The sequence below is a fragment of the Lissotriton helveticus genome, chromosome 4_1 (assembly GCF_964261635.1).
Source record: "Lissotriton helveticus chromosome 4_1, aLisHel1.1, whole genome shotgun sequence".
Lineage (NCBI taxonomy): Eukaryota > Metazoa > Chordata > Amphibia > Caudata > Salamandridae > Lissotriton > Lissotriton helveticus.
In genome coordinates, this window is record NC_136063.1 from 970,991,861 (window position 1) to 971,005,120 (window position 13,260).

The 13,260-nt window shown below is 35.0% G+C and overlaps 2 non-coding genes across 2 annotated transcripts; both read left to right on the plus strand.

Annotated features, from left to right (window-relative positions):
* Nucleotides 1-63: 63 nt before the first annotated feature.
* TRNAI-AAU (transfer RNA isoleucine (anticodon AAU)) lies at nt 64-137 on the plus strand. Its single transcript has one exon. It is a non-coding gene; the product is annotated as a tRNA-Ile (tRNA).
* A 3,167-nt stretch (nt 138-3,304) lies between these two features.
* TRNAI-AAU (transfer RNA isoleucine (anticodon AAU)) lies at nt 3,305-3,378 on the plus strand. Its single transcript has one exon. It is a non-coding gene; the product is annotated as a tRNA-Ile (tRNA).
* Nucleotides 3,379-13,260: the final 9,882 nt, after the last annotated feature.

Here is a 13,260-nt window from a genome sequence, read left to right on the forward strand (position 1 = left end):
CTCCTGGGTTAACTATTATTTGCCCTTCTTCATTTGCTGGACCTCCAGGTAGTTGTGCAAAATGGCCTGTTAGCTCAGATGGTTAGAGCGTGGTGCTAATAACGCCAAGGTCACAGGTTCGATCCCTGTACAGGCCAAGTTCAATTGTTTGAACAAAGATGAATTTTTCTTGTGTCTCATTTTGGACTGTTAATCTTCTTGAATCACACGCTGCTTGAAGGATTGGATGGAATCAGTAGCATTTCATCATCTGCTAATTCTTCAAAAGTATTCTATATATTTAGTGAGCCTATTAGTTTAGTCTGTTAGAGCATGAAGTTAAAAACGCAAAGGACATAATTTCAATTTGGGAGAGGTGTGGCGCCGCGGCCAGGGCGACTGACGCTGGAATCTGGGGACCACGGTTCGATCCCCGGCTCCGGCGGCAGGTTAGCCCAGCACCATGTGACTCTGGGCAATAGCTCGCTTAATCTTCCCGACGGCCCCCCAGCGCCTAGAGACCCTTACGGGTGATTGCGCGCTTTACAAATGTGGACTTTACTTTACTTTATCAGTCTCCTAGCCAATATTTGAAGCTCCTTTAATGTTGAAAATAGATGTATTTCCTTCTGTATCATGTTTACATCCATATTTCCTTTGCGCAGAAGCTGATAGAATGATTAGATGAATCAATTGAATATAGGTGATGAATATTTATTTATTGCTAAACCACGTGGAAAAAACGTTACTGGTTCAAAATTCTAACACTAAGTATGGAAATCTCTTTTGTATTGCAATTTTTTTGAAGTCATATTAGTTTCTTCATGTTGATAATATGAAAGTTAATTCATATTAAACAGCTGAAATTAAGCTTTCCAAATCTCCCGGTTGAACTATCATTAGCACTGCTTCCTGTGCTGGTCCTCCAGAAGATGTGCAAATTGGCCTGTTAGCTCAGTTGGTTAGAGCATGGTGCTAATAACGCCAAGGTCACAGATTCGATCCCTGTACAGGCCAAGTTTAATTCTTTGAAAAAAGATGAATTTTTCTTGTGTCTCATTTTGGACTGTTTATCTCCTTGGATCAAACGCTGCTTGAAGGATTGGATGAATACATTTGATATAATTATAGAATTAATTACTATTCTTAAAGCGCCTAGAATATCTATTAATGGTTCTAAGTTCTAACGCCAAGTAACTAAATCTCTTATTTATTGCAATTTATTGAGATCATTTTTGTTTAGTCTTGTTGATAATATATAAAGATACTATGAATGTAAACAGCTGAATATAAGCTTTCCAACTATCCCGGATTAACAATCAGTAGGACTTCATCATCTGCTTCATCTTCAGTAGTATGCTATATATTTAGTGACTCTATTAGTTTAGTCTGTTAGAGCATGAAGTTAAAAACGCCAAGGACATACTTTCAATCAGTCTCCAAGCCAATACTTGATGCTCCTTTAATGTTGAAAATAGATGTATTTTCTACTGTATCATGTTTATCTCTATATTTCCTTTGAGGAGAAGCTGATACAATGATTAGATGAATTAATTCAATATAGGTGATGAATATTTATTTATTGCTTAACCACATGGAAAAAACGTTAATGGTTCTAAGTTCTAACACTAAGTATGAAAATCTCTTTTGTATTGTAATTTTTTTTAAGTCATATTAGTTTCTTCATGTTGATAATATATAACAATAACTTCATGGTAAACTGCTGAAATTAAGCTTTCCAAATCTCCTGGGTTAACTATCATTTGCCCTTCTTCATTTGCTGGACCTCCAGGTAGTTGTGCAAAATGGCCTGTTAGCTCAGATGGTTACAGCGTGGTGCTAATAACGCCAAGGTCACAGGTTCGATCCCTGTACAGGCCAAGTTTAATTGTTTAAACAAAGATGAATTTTTCTTGTGTCTCATTTTGGACTGTTTATCTCCTTGGATCAAACGCTGCTTGAAGGACTGGATGAATACATTTGATATAATTATAGAATTAATTACTATTCTTAAAGCGCCTGGAATATCTATTAATGGTTCTAAGTTCTAACGCCAAGTAACTAAATCTCTTATTTATAGCAATTTATTGAGATCATTTTTGTTTAGTTTGGTTGATAATATATAAAGATACTATGAATGTAAACAGCTGAATATAAGCTTTCCAACTATCCCGGATTAACAATCAGTAGGACTTCATCATCTGCTTCATCTTCAATAGTATGCTATATATTTAGTGACTCTATTAGTTTAGTCTGTTAGAGCATGAAGTTAAAAACGACAAGGACATACTTTCAATCAGTCTCCAAGCCAATACTTGATGCTCCTTTAATGTTGAAAATAGATGTATTTTCTACTGTATCATGTTTATCTCTATATTTCCTTTGAGGAGAAGCTGATAAAATGATTAGATGAATCAAATCAATATAGGTGATGAATATTTATTTATTGCTTAACCACATGGAAAAAACGTTAATGGTTCTAAGTTCTAACACTAAGTATGTAAATCTCTTTTGTATTGTAATTTTTTTTAAGTCATATTAGTTTCTTCATGTTGATAATATATAACAATAACTTCATGGTAAACTGCTGAAATTAAGCTTTCCAAATCTCCTGGGTTAACTATCATTTGCCCTTCTTCATATGCTGGACCTCCAGCTAGCTGTGCAAAATGGCCTGTTAGCTCAGATGGTTAGAGCGTGGTGCTAATAACGCCAAGGTCACAGGTTTGATCCCTGTACAGGCCAAGTTTAATTGTTTGAACAAAGATGAATTTTTCTTGTGTCTCATTTTGGACTGTTTATCTCCTTGAATCACACGCTGCTTGAAGGATTGGATGGAATCAGTAGCATTTCATCATCTGCTAATTCTTCAAAAGTATTCTATATATTTAGTGAGCCTATTAGTTTAGTCTGTTAGAGCATGAAGTTAAAAACGCAAAGGACATAATTTCAATCAGTCTCCAAGCCAATACTTGATGCTCCTTTAATGTTGAAAATAGATGTATTTTCTTCTGTATCATGTTTACCTCCATATTTCCTTTGCGCAGAAGCTGATAGAATGATTAGATGAATCAATTGAATATAGGTGATGAATATTTATTTATTGCTAAACCACGTGGAAAAAACTTTACTGGTTCAAAATTCTAACACTAAGTATGGAAATCTCTTTTGTATTGCAATTTTTTTGAAGTCATATTAGTTTCTTCATGTTGATAATATGAAAGTTAATTCATATTAAACAGCTGAAATTAAGCTTTCCAAATCTCCCGGTTGAACTATCATTAGCACTGCTTCCTGTGCTGGTCCTCCAGAAGATGTGCAAATTGGCCTGTTAGCTCAGTTGGTTAGAGCGTGGTGCTAATAACGCCAAGGTCACAGGTTCGATCCCTGTACAGGCCAAGTTTAATTCTTTGAAAAAAGATGAATATTTCTTGTGTCTCATTTTGGTCTGTTTATCTCCTTGGATCAAACGCTGCTTGAAGGATTGGATGAATACATTTGATATATTTATAGAATTAATTACTATTCTTAAAGCGCCTAGAATATCTATTAATGGTTCTAAGTTCTAACGCCAAGTAACTAAATCTTTTATTTATTGCAATTTATTGAGATCATTTTTGTTTAGTCTTGTTGATAATATATAAAGATACTATGAATGTAAACAGCTGAATATAAGCTTTCCAACTATCCCGGATTAACAATCAGTAGGACTTCATCATCTGCTTCATCTTCAATAGTATGCTATATATTTAGTGACTCTATTAGTTTAGTCTGTTAGAGCATGAAGTTAAAAACGCCAAGGACATACTTTCAATCAGTCTCCAAGCCAATACTTGATGCTCCTTTAATGTTGAAAATAGATGTATTTTCTACTGTATCATGTTTATCTCTATATTTCCTTTGAGGAGAAGCTGATAAAATGATTAGATGAATCAATTCAATATAGGTGATGAATATTTATTTATTGCTTAACCACATGAAAAAAACGTTAATGGTTCTAAGTTCTAACACTAAGTATGAAAATCTCTTTTGTATTGTATTTTTTTTAAGTCATATTAGTTTCTTCATGTTGATAATATATAACAATAACTTCATGGTAAACTGCTGAAATTAAGTTTTCCAAATCTCCTGGGTTAACTATCATGTGCCCTTCTTCATTTGCTGGACCTCCAGGTAGTTGTGCAAAATGGCCTGTTAGCTCAAATGGTTAGAGCGTGGTGCTAATAACGCCAAGGTCACAGGTTCGATCCCTGTACAAACCAAGTTCAATTGTTTGAACAAAGATGAATTTTTCTTGTGTCTCATTTTGGACTGTTAATCTTCTTGAATCACACGCTGCTTGAAGGATTGGATGGAATCAGTAGCATTTCATCATCTGCTAATTCTTCAAAAGTATTCTATATATGTAGTGAGCCTATTAGTTTAGTCTGTTAGAGCATGAAGTTAAAAACGCAAAGGACATAATTTCAATCAGTCTCCTAGCCAATATTTGAAGCTCCTTTAATGTTGAAAATAGATGTATTTTCTTCTGTATCATGTTTACACCCATATTTCCTTTGCGCAGAAGCTGATAGAATGATTAGATGAATCAATTGAATATAGGTGATGAATATTTATTTATTGCTAAACCACGTGGAAAAAACGTTACTGGTTCAAAATTCTAACACTAAGTATGGAAATCTCTTTTGTATTGCAATTTTTTTGAAGTCATATTAGTTTCTTCATGTTGATAATATGAAAGTTAATTCATATTAAACAGCTGAAATTAAGCTTTCCAAATCTCCCGGTTGAACTATCATTAGCACTGCTTCCTGTGCTGGTCCTCCAGAAGATGTGTAAATTGGCCTGTTAGCTCACTTGGTTAGAGCGTGGTGCTAATAATGCCAAGGTCACAGGTTCGATCCCTGTACAGGCCAAGTTTAATTCTTTTAAAAAAGATGAATTTTTCTTGTGTCTCATTTTGGATTGTTTATCTCCTTGGATCAAACGCTGCTTGAAGGATTGGATGAATACATTTGATATAATTATAGAATTAATTACTATTCTTAAAGCGCCTGGAATATCTATTAATGGTTCTAAGTTCTAACGCCAAGTAACTAAATCTCTTATTTATTGCAATTTATTGAGATCATTTTTGTTTAGTCTTGTTGATAATATATAAAGATACTATGAATGTAAACAGCTGAATATAAGCTTTCCAACTATCCCGGATTAACAATCAGTAGGACTTCATCATCTGCTTCATCTTCAGTAGTATGCTATATATTTAGTGACTCTATTAGTTTAGTCTGTTAGAGCATCAAGTTAAAAACGCCAAGGACATACTTTCAATCAGTCTCCAAGCCAATACTTGATGCTCCTTTAATGTTGAAAATAGATGTATTTTCTACTGTATCATGTTTATCTCTATATTTCCTTTGAGGAGAAGCTGATAAAATGATTAGATGAATCAATTCAATATAGGTGATGAATATTTATTTATTGCTTAACCACATGGAAAAAACGTTAATGGTTCTAAGTTCTAACACTAAGTATGAAAATCTCTTTTGTATTGTAATTTTTTTTAAGTCATATTAGTTTCTTCATGTTGATAATATATAACAATAACTTCATGGTAAACTGCTGAAATTAAGCTTTCCAAATCTCCTGGGTTAACTATCATTTGCCCTTCTTCATATGCTGGACCTCCAGGTAGTTGTGCAAAATGGCCTGTTAGCTCAGATGGTTAGAGCGTGGTGCTAATAACGCCAAGGTCACAGGTTCGATCCCTGTACAGACCAAGTTTAATTGTTTGAACAAAGATGAATTTTTCTTGTGTCTCATTTTGGACTGTTTATCTTCTTGAATCACACGCTGCTTGAAGGATTGGATGGAATCAGTAGCATTTCCTCATCTGCTAATTCTTCAAAAGTATTCTATATATTTAGTTAGCCTATTAGTTTAGTCTGTTAGAGCATGGAGTTAAAAACGCAAAGGACATAATTTCAATCAGTCTCCAAGCCAATATTTGATGCTCCTTTAATGTTGAAAATAGATGTATTTTCTTCTGTATCATGTTTACCTTCATATTTCCTTTGCGCAGAAGCTGATAGAATGATTAGATGAATCAATTGAATATAGGTGATGAATATTTATTTATTGCTAAACCACGTGGAAAAAATGTTACTGGTTCAAAATTCTAACACTAAGTATGGAAATCTCTTTTGTATTGCAATTTTTTTGAAGTCATATTAGTTTCTTCATGTTGATAATATGAAAGTTAATTCATATTAAACAGTTGAAATTAAGCTTTCCAAATCTCCCGGTTGAACTATCATTAGCACTGCTTCCTGTGCTGGTCCTCCAGAATATGTGCAAAGTGGCCTGTTAGCTCAGTTTGTTAGAGCGTGGTGCTAATAACGCCAAGGTCACAGGTTCGATCCCTGTACAGGCCAAGTTTAATTCTTTGAAAAAAGATGAATGTTTCTTGTGTCTCATTTTGGGCTGTTTATCTCCTTGGATCAAACGCTGCTTGAAGGACTCGATGAATACATTTGATATAATTATAGAATTAATTACTATTCTTAAAGCGCCTGGAATATCTATTAATGGTTCTAAGTTCTAACGCCAAGTAACTAAATCTCTTATTTATAGCAATTTATTGAGATCATTTTTGTTTAGTCTTGTTGATAATATATAAAGATACTATGAAAGTAAACAGCTGAATATAAGCTTTCCAACTATCCCGGATTAACAATCAGTAGGACTTCATCATCTGCTTCATCTTCAATAGTATGCTATATATTTAGTGACTCTATTAGTTTAGTCTGTTAGAGCATGAAGTTAAAAACGTAAAGGACATAATTTCAATCAGTCTCCAAGCCAATACTTAATGCTCCTTTAATGTTGAAAATAGATGTATTTTCTTCTGTATCATGATTACCTCCATATTTCCTTTGCGCAGAAGCTGATAGAATGATTAGATGAATCAATTGAATATAGTTGATGAATATTTATTTATTGCTAAACCACGTGGAAAAAACGTTACTGGTTCAAAATTCTAACACTAAGTATGGAAATCTCTTTTGTATTGCAATTTTTTTGAAGTCATATTAGTTTCTTCATGTTGATAATATGAAAGTTAATTCATATTAAACAGCTGAAATTAAGCTTTCCAAATCTCCCGGTTGAACTATCATTAGCACTGCTTCCTGTGCTGGTCCTCCAGAAGATGTGCAAATTGGCCTGTTAGCTCAGTTGGTTAGAGAGTGGTGCTAATAACGCCAAGGTCACAGGTTCGATCCCTGTACAGGCCAAGTTTAATTCTTTGGAAAAAGATGAATTTTTCTTGTGTCTCATTTTGGACTGTTTATCTCCTTGGATCAAACGCTGCTTGAAGGATTGGATGAATACATTTGATATAATTATAGAATTAATTACTATTCTTAAAGCGCCTGGAATATCTATTAATGGTTCTAAGTTCTAACGCCAAGTAACTAAATCTCTTATTTATTGCAATTTATTGAGATCATTTTTGTTTAGTCTTGTTGATAATATATAAAGATACTATGAATGTAAACAGCTGAATATAAGCTTTCCAACTATCCCGGATTAACAATCAGTAGGACTTCATCATCTGCTTCATCTTCAATAGTATGCTATATATTTAGTGACTCTATTAGTTTAGTCTGTTAGAGCATGAAGTTAAAAACGACAAGGACATACTTTCAATCAGTCTCCAAGCCAATACTTGATGCTCCTTTAATGTTGAAAATAGATGTATTTTCTACTGTATCATGTTTATCTCTATATTTCCTTTGAGGAGAAGCTGATAAAATGATTAGATTAATCAATTCAATATAGGTGATGAATATTTATTTATTGCTTAACCACATGGAAAAAACGTTAATGGTTCTAAGTTCTAACACTAAGTATGAAAATCTCTTTTGTATTGTAATTTTTTAGTCATATTAGTTTCTTCATGTTGATAATATATAACAATAACTTCATGGTAAACTGCTGAAATTAAGCTTTCCAAATCTCCTGGGTTAACTATCATTTGCCCTTCTTCATATTCTGGACCTCCAGGTAGTTGTGCAAAATGGCATGTTAGCTCACATGGTTAGAGCGTGGTGCTAATAACGCCAAGGTCACAGGTTCGATCACTGTACAGGCCAAGTTTAATTGTTTGAACAAAGATGAATTTTTCTTGTGTCTCATTTTGGACTGTTTATCTCCTTGAATCACACGCTGCTTGAAGGATTGGATGGAATCAGTAGCATTTCATCATCTGCTAATTCTTCAAAAGTATTCTATATATTTAGTGAGCCTATTAGTTTAGTCTGTTAGAGCATGAAGTTAAAAACGCAAAGGACATAATTTCAATCTGTCTCCAAGCCAATACTTGATGCTCCTTTAATGTTGAAAATAGATGTATTTTCTTCTGTATCATGTTTACCTCCATATTTCCTTTGCGCAGAAGCTGATAGAATGATTAGATGAATCAATTGAATATAGGTGATGAATATTTATTTATTGCTAAACCACGTGGAAAAAACGTTACTGGTTCAAAATTCTAACACTAAGTATGGAAATCTCTTTTGTTTTGCAATTTTTTTGAAGTCATATTAGTTTCTTCATGTTGATAATATGAAAGTTGATTCATATTAAACAGCTGAAATTAAGCTTTCCAAATCTCCCAGTTGAACTATCATTAGCACTGCTTCCTGTGCTGGTCTTCCAGAAGATGTGCAAATTGGCTTGTTAGCTCAGTTGGTTAGAGTGTGGTGCTAATTACGCCAAGGTCACAGGTTCAATCCCTGTACAGGCCAAGTTTAATTCTTTGAAAAAAGATGAATGTTTCTTGTGTCTCATTTTGGACTGTTTATCTCCTTGGATCAAACGCTGCTTGAAGGACTCGATGAATACATTTGATATAATTATAGAATTAATTACTATTCTTAAAGCGCCTGGAATATCTATTAATGGTTCTAAGTTCTAACGCCAAGTAACTAAATCTCTTATTTATAGCAATTTATTGAGATCATTTTTGTTTAGTCTTGTTGATAATATATAAAGATACTATGAATGTAAACAGCTGAATATAAGCTTTCCAACTATCCCGGATTAACAATCAGTAGGACTTCATCATCTGCTTCATCTTCAATAGTATGCTATATATTTAGTGACTCTATTAGTTTAGTCTGTTAGAGCATGAAGTTAAAAACAACAAGGACATACTTTCAATCAGTCTCCAAGCCAATACTTGATGCTCCTTTAATGTTGAAAATAGATGTATTTTCTACTGTATCATGTTTATCTCTATATTTCCTTTGAGGAGAAGCTGATAAAATGATTAGATGAATCAATTCAATATAGGTGATAAATATTTATTTATTGCTTAACCACATGGAAAAAACGTTAATGGTTCTAAGTTCTAACACTAAGTATGAAAATCTCTTTTGTATTGTAATTTTTTTTAAGTCATATTAGTTTCTTCATGTTGATAATATATAACAATAACTTCATGGTAAACTGCTGAAATTAAGCTTTCCAAATCTCCTGGGTTAACTATCATTTGCCCTTCTTCATATGCTGGACCTCCAGGTAGTTGTGCAAAATGGCCTGTTAGCTCATATGGTTAGAGCGTGGTGCTAATAACGCCAAGGTCACAGGTTCGATCCCTGTACAGGCCAAGTTTAATTGTTTGAACAAAGATGAATTTTTCTTGTGTCTCATTTTGGACTGTTTATCTCCTTGAATCACACGCTGCTTGAAGGATTGGATGGAATCAGTAGCATTTCCTCATCTGCTAATTCTTCAAAAGTATTCTATATATTTAGTTAGCCTATTAGTTTAGTCTGTTAGAGCATGGAGTTAAAAACGCAAAGGACATAATTTCAATCAGTCTCCAAGCCAATATTTGATGCTCCTTTAATGTTGAAAATAGATGTATTTTCTTCTGTATCATGTTTACCTTCATATTTCCTTTGCGCAGAAGCTGATAGAATGATTAGATGAATCAATTGAATATAGGTGATGAATATTTATTTATTGCTAAACCAAGTGGAAAAAATGTTACTGGTTCAAAATTCTAACACTAAGTATGGAAATCTCTTTTGTATTGCAATTTTTTTGAAGTCATATTAGTTTCTTCATGTTGATAATATGAAAGTTAATTCATATTAAACAGTTGAAATTAAGCTTTCCAAATCTCCCGGTTGAACTATCATTAGCACTGCTTCCTGTGCTGGTCCTCCAGAATATGTGCAAAGTGGTCTGTTAGCTCAGTTTGTTAGAGCGTGGTGCTAATAACGCCAAGGTCACAGGTTCGATCCCTGTACAGGCCAAGTTTAATTCTTTGAAAAAAGATGAATGTTTCTTGTGTCTCATTTTGGGCTGTTTATCTCCTTGGATCAAACGCTGCTTGAAGGACTCGATGAATACATTTGATATAATTATAGAATTAATTACTATTCTTAAAGCGCCTGGAATATCTATTAATGGTTCTAAGTTCTAACGCCAAGTAACTAAATCTCTTATTTATAGCAATTTATTGAGATCATTTTTGTTTAGTCTTGTTGATAATATATAAAGATACTATGAATGTAAACAGCTGAATATAAGCTTTCCAACTATCCCGGATTAACAATCAGTAGGACTTCATCATCTGCTTCATCTTCAATAGTATGCTATATATTTAGTGACTCTATTAGTTTAGTCTGTTAGAGCATGAAGTTAAAAACGTAAAGGACATAATTTCAATCAGTCTCCAAGCCAATACTTAATGCTCCTTTAATGTTGAAAATAGATGTATTTTCTTCTGTATCATGATTACCTCCATATTTCCTTTGCGCAGAAGCTGATAGAATGATTAGATGAATCAATTGAATATAGTTGATGAATATTTATTTATTGCTAAACCACGTGGAAAAAACGTTACTGGTTCAAAATTCTAACACTAAGTATGGAAATCTCTTTTGTATTGCAATTTTTTTGAAGTCATATTAGTTTCTTCATGTTGATAATATGAAAGTTAATTCATATTAAACAGCTGAAATTAAGCTTTCCAAATCTCCCGGTTGAACTATCATTAGCACTGCTTCCTGTGCTGGTCCTCCAGAAGATGTGCAAATTGGCCTGTTAGCTCAGTTGGTTAGAGAGTGGTGCTAATAACGCCAAGGTCACAGGTTCGATCCCTGTACAGGCCAAGTTTAATTCTTTGGAAAAAGATGAATTTTTCTTGTGTCTCATTTTGGACTGTTTATCTCCTTGGATCAAACGCTGCTTGAAGGATTGGATGAATACATTTGATATAATTATAGAATTAATTACTATTCTTAAAGCGCCTGGAATATCTATTAATGGTTCTAAGTTCTAACGCCAAGTAACTAAATCTCTTATTTATTGCAATTTATTGAGATCATTTTTGTTTAGTCTTGTTGATAATATATAAAGATACTATGAATGTAAACAGCTGCATATAAGCTTTCCAACTATCCCGGATTAACAATCAGTAGGACTTCATCATCTGCTTCATCTTCAATAGTATGCTATATATTTAGTGACCTATTAGTTTAGTCTGTTAGAGCATGAAGTTAAAAACGCCAAGGACATACTTTCAATCAGTCTCCAAGCCAATACTTGATGCTCCTTTAATTTTGAAAATAGATGTATTTTCTACTGTATCATGTTTATCTCTATATTTCCTTTGAGGAGAAGCTGATAAAATGATTAGATGAATCAATTCAATATAGGTGATGAACATTTATTTATTGCTTAACCTCATGGAAAAAACGTTAATGGTTCTAAGTTCTAACACTAAGTATGAAAATCTCTTTTGTATTGTAATTTTTTTTAAGTCATATTAGTTTCTTCATGTTGATAATATATAACAATAACTTCATGGTAAACTGCTGAAATTAAGCTTTCCAAATCTCCTGGGTTAACTATCATTTGCCCTTCTTCATATGCTGGACCTCCAGGTAGTTGTGCAAATTGGCCTGTTAGCTCAGATGGTTAGAGCGTGGTGTTAATAACGCCAAGGTCACAGGTTCGATCACTGTACAGGCCAAGTTTAATTTTTTGAACAAAGATGAATTTTTCTTGTGTCTCATTTTGGACTGTTTATCTTCTTGAATCACACGCTGCTTGAAGGATTGGATGGAATCAGTAGCATTTCATCATCTGCTAATTCTTCTAAAGTATTCTATATATTTAGTGAGCCTATTAGTTTAGTCTGTTAGAGCATGAAGTTAAAAACGCAAAGGACATCATTTCAATCAGTCTCCAAGCCAATATTTGATGCTCCTTTAATGTTGAAAATAGATGTATTTTCTTCTGTATCATGTTTACCTCCATATTTCCTTTGCGCAGAAGCTGATAGAATGATTTGATGAATCAATTGAATATAGGTGATGAATATTTATTTATTGCTAAACCACGTGGAAAAAACGTTACTGGTTCAAAATTCTAACACTAGCAGCCTGATTCATGTACGGGCCGTTTTGCGTGTCCCTAATAGAGATTAATAGCGACTCGCTATTGAGGAAACGCAAAACGGCATTCATGTACTTTTCGGGGAAAAAATAGCGACTCGCACGCGGGCGCTAAAGCCGTTAGCGACCTACAAAAAACGCAGAAAAATCGCTATTTCCGGCTACCTGCGATCGGGATTGCGACTCGCAATCCCGATCGCACGGGATAGTGACTCGCAATCCCGATCGCACGGGATAGCGACTCGCAATCCCGTGCGATCGGGAATGCGAGTCGCAATCCTGCGGGATCTGGAAAACGGGAAGACGCATTCCGAGCACCGTGATGACATCACAACCAGGAAGCAGCCAAATCCCACCCCCAAACACCACAGTGACGCTATCGGTCGAGTGTTCACGACGGAAAGCTGCCGCTAAACCGCCGTTAGCGACTCCCGACCCCGCAGAAATAGCGACCGCCATGTCCGACGAACCTCAGCCAGGCCCCAGCAACAGCGCTGGCCGCAAGCGCAAACTGAAATTCTCCGAGCTGGAGAACCTTATAGAAGGGGTGGTGGCCAACCACGACCAGCTGTTTGGTGCCAACTCCCGGAGGGTCCCAGAGCAGGAGAAGCGGAGGATCTGGGTGGGGATTGCCTCCAGCTCCAACTCTGTGGGCGTTGCGGACAGGTCTCTGGAGGAGCTGAAAAAGCGGTGGTACGACCTCCGAGGGCGTGCCAAGGAGAGGGTGGCGGAGCGCCTTGGTGAGACATCAGGCACCGGAGGTGGTGGACCGACTGTCCCACCCAACACCCCCCTGGAGGACCAG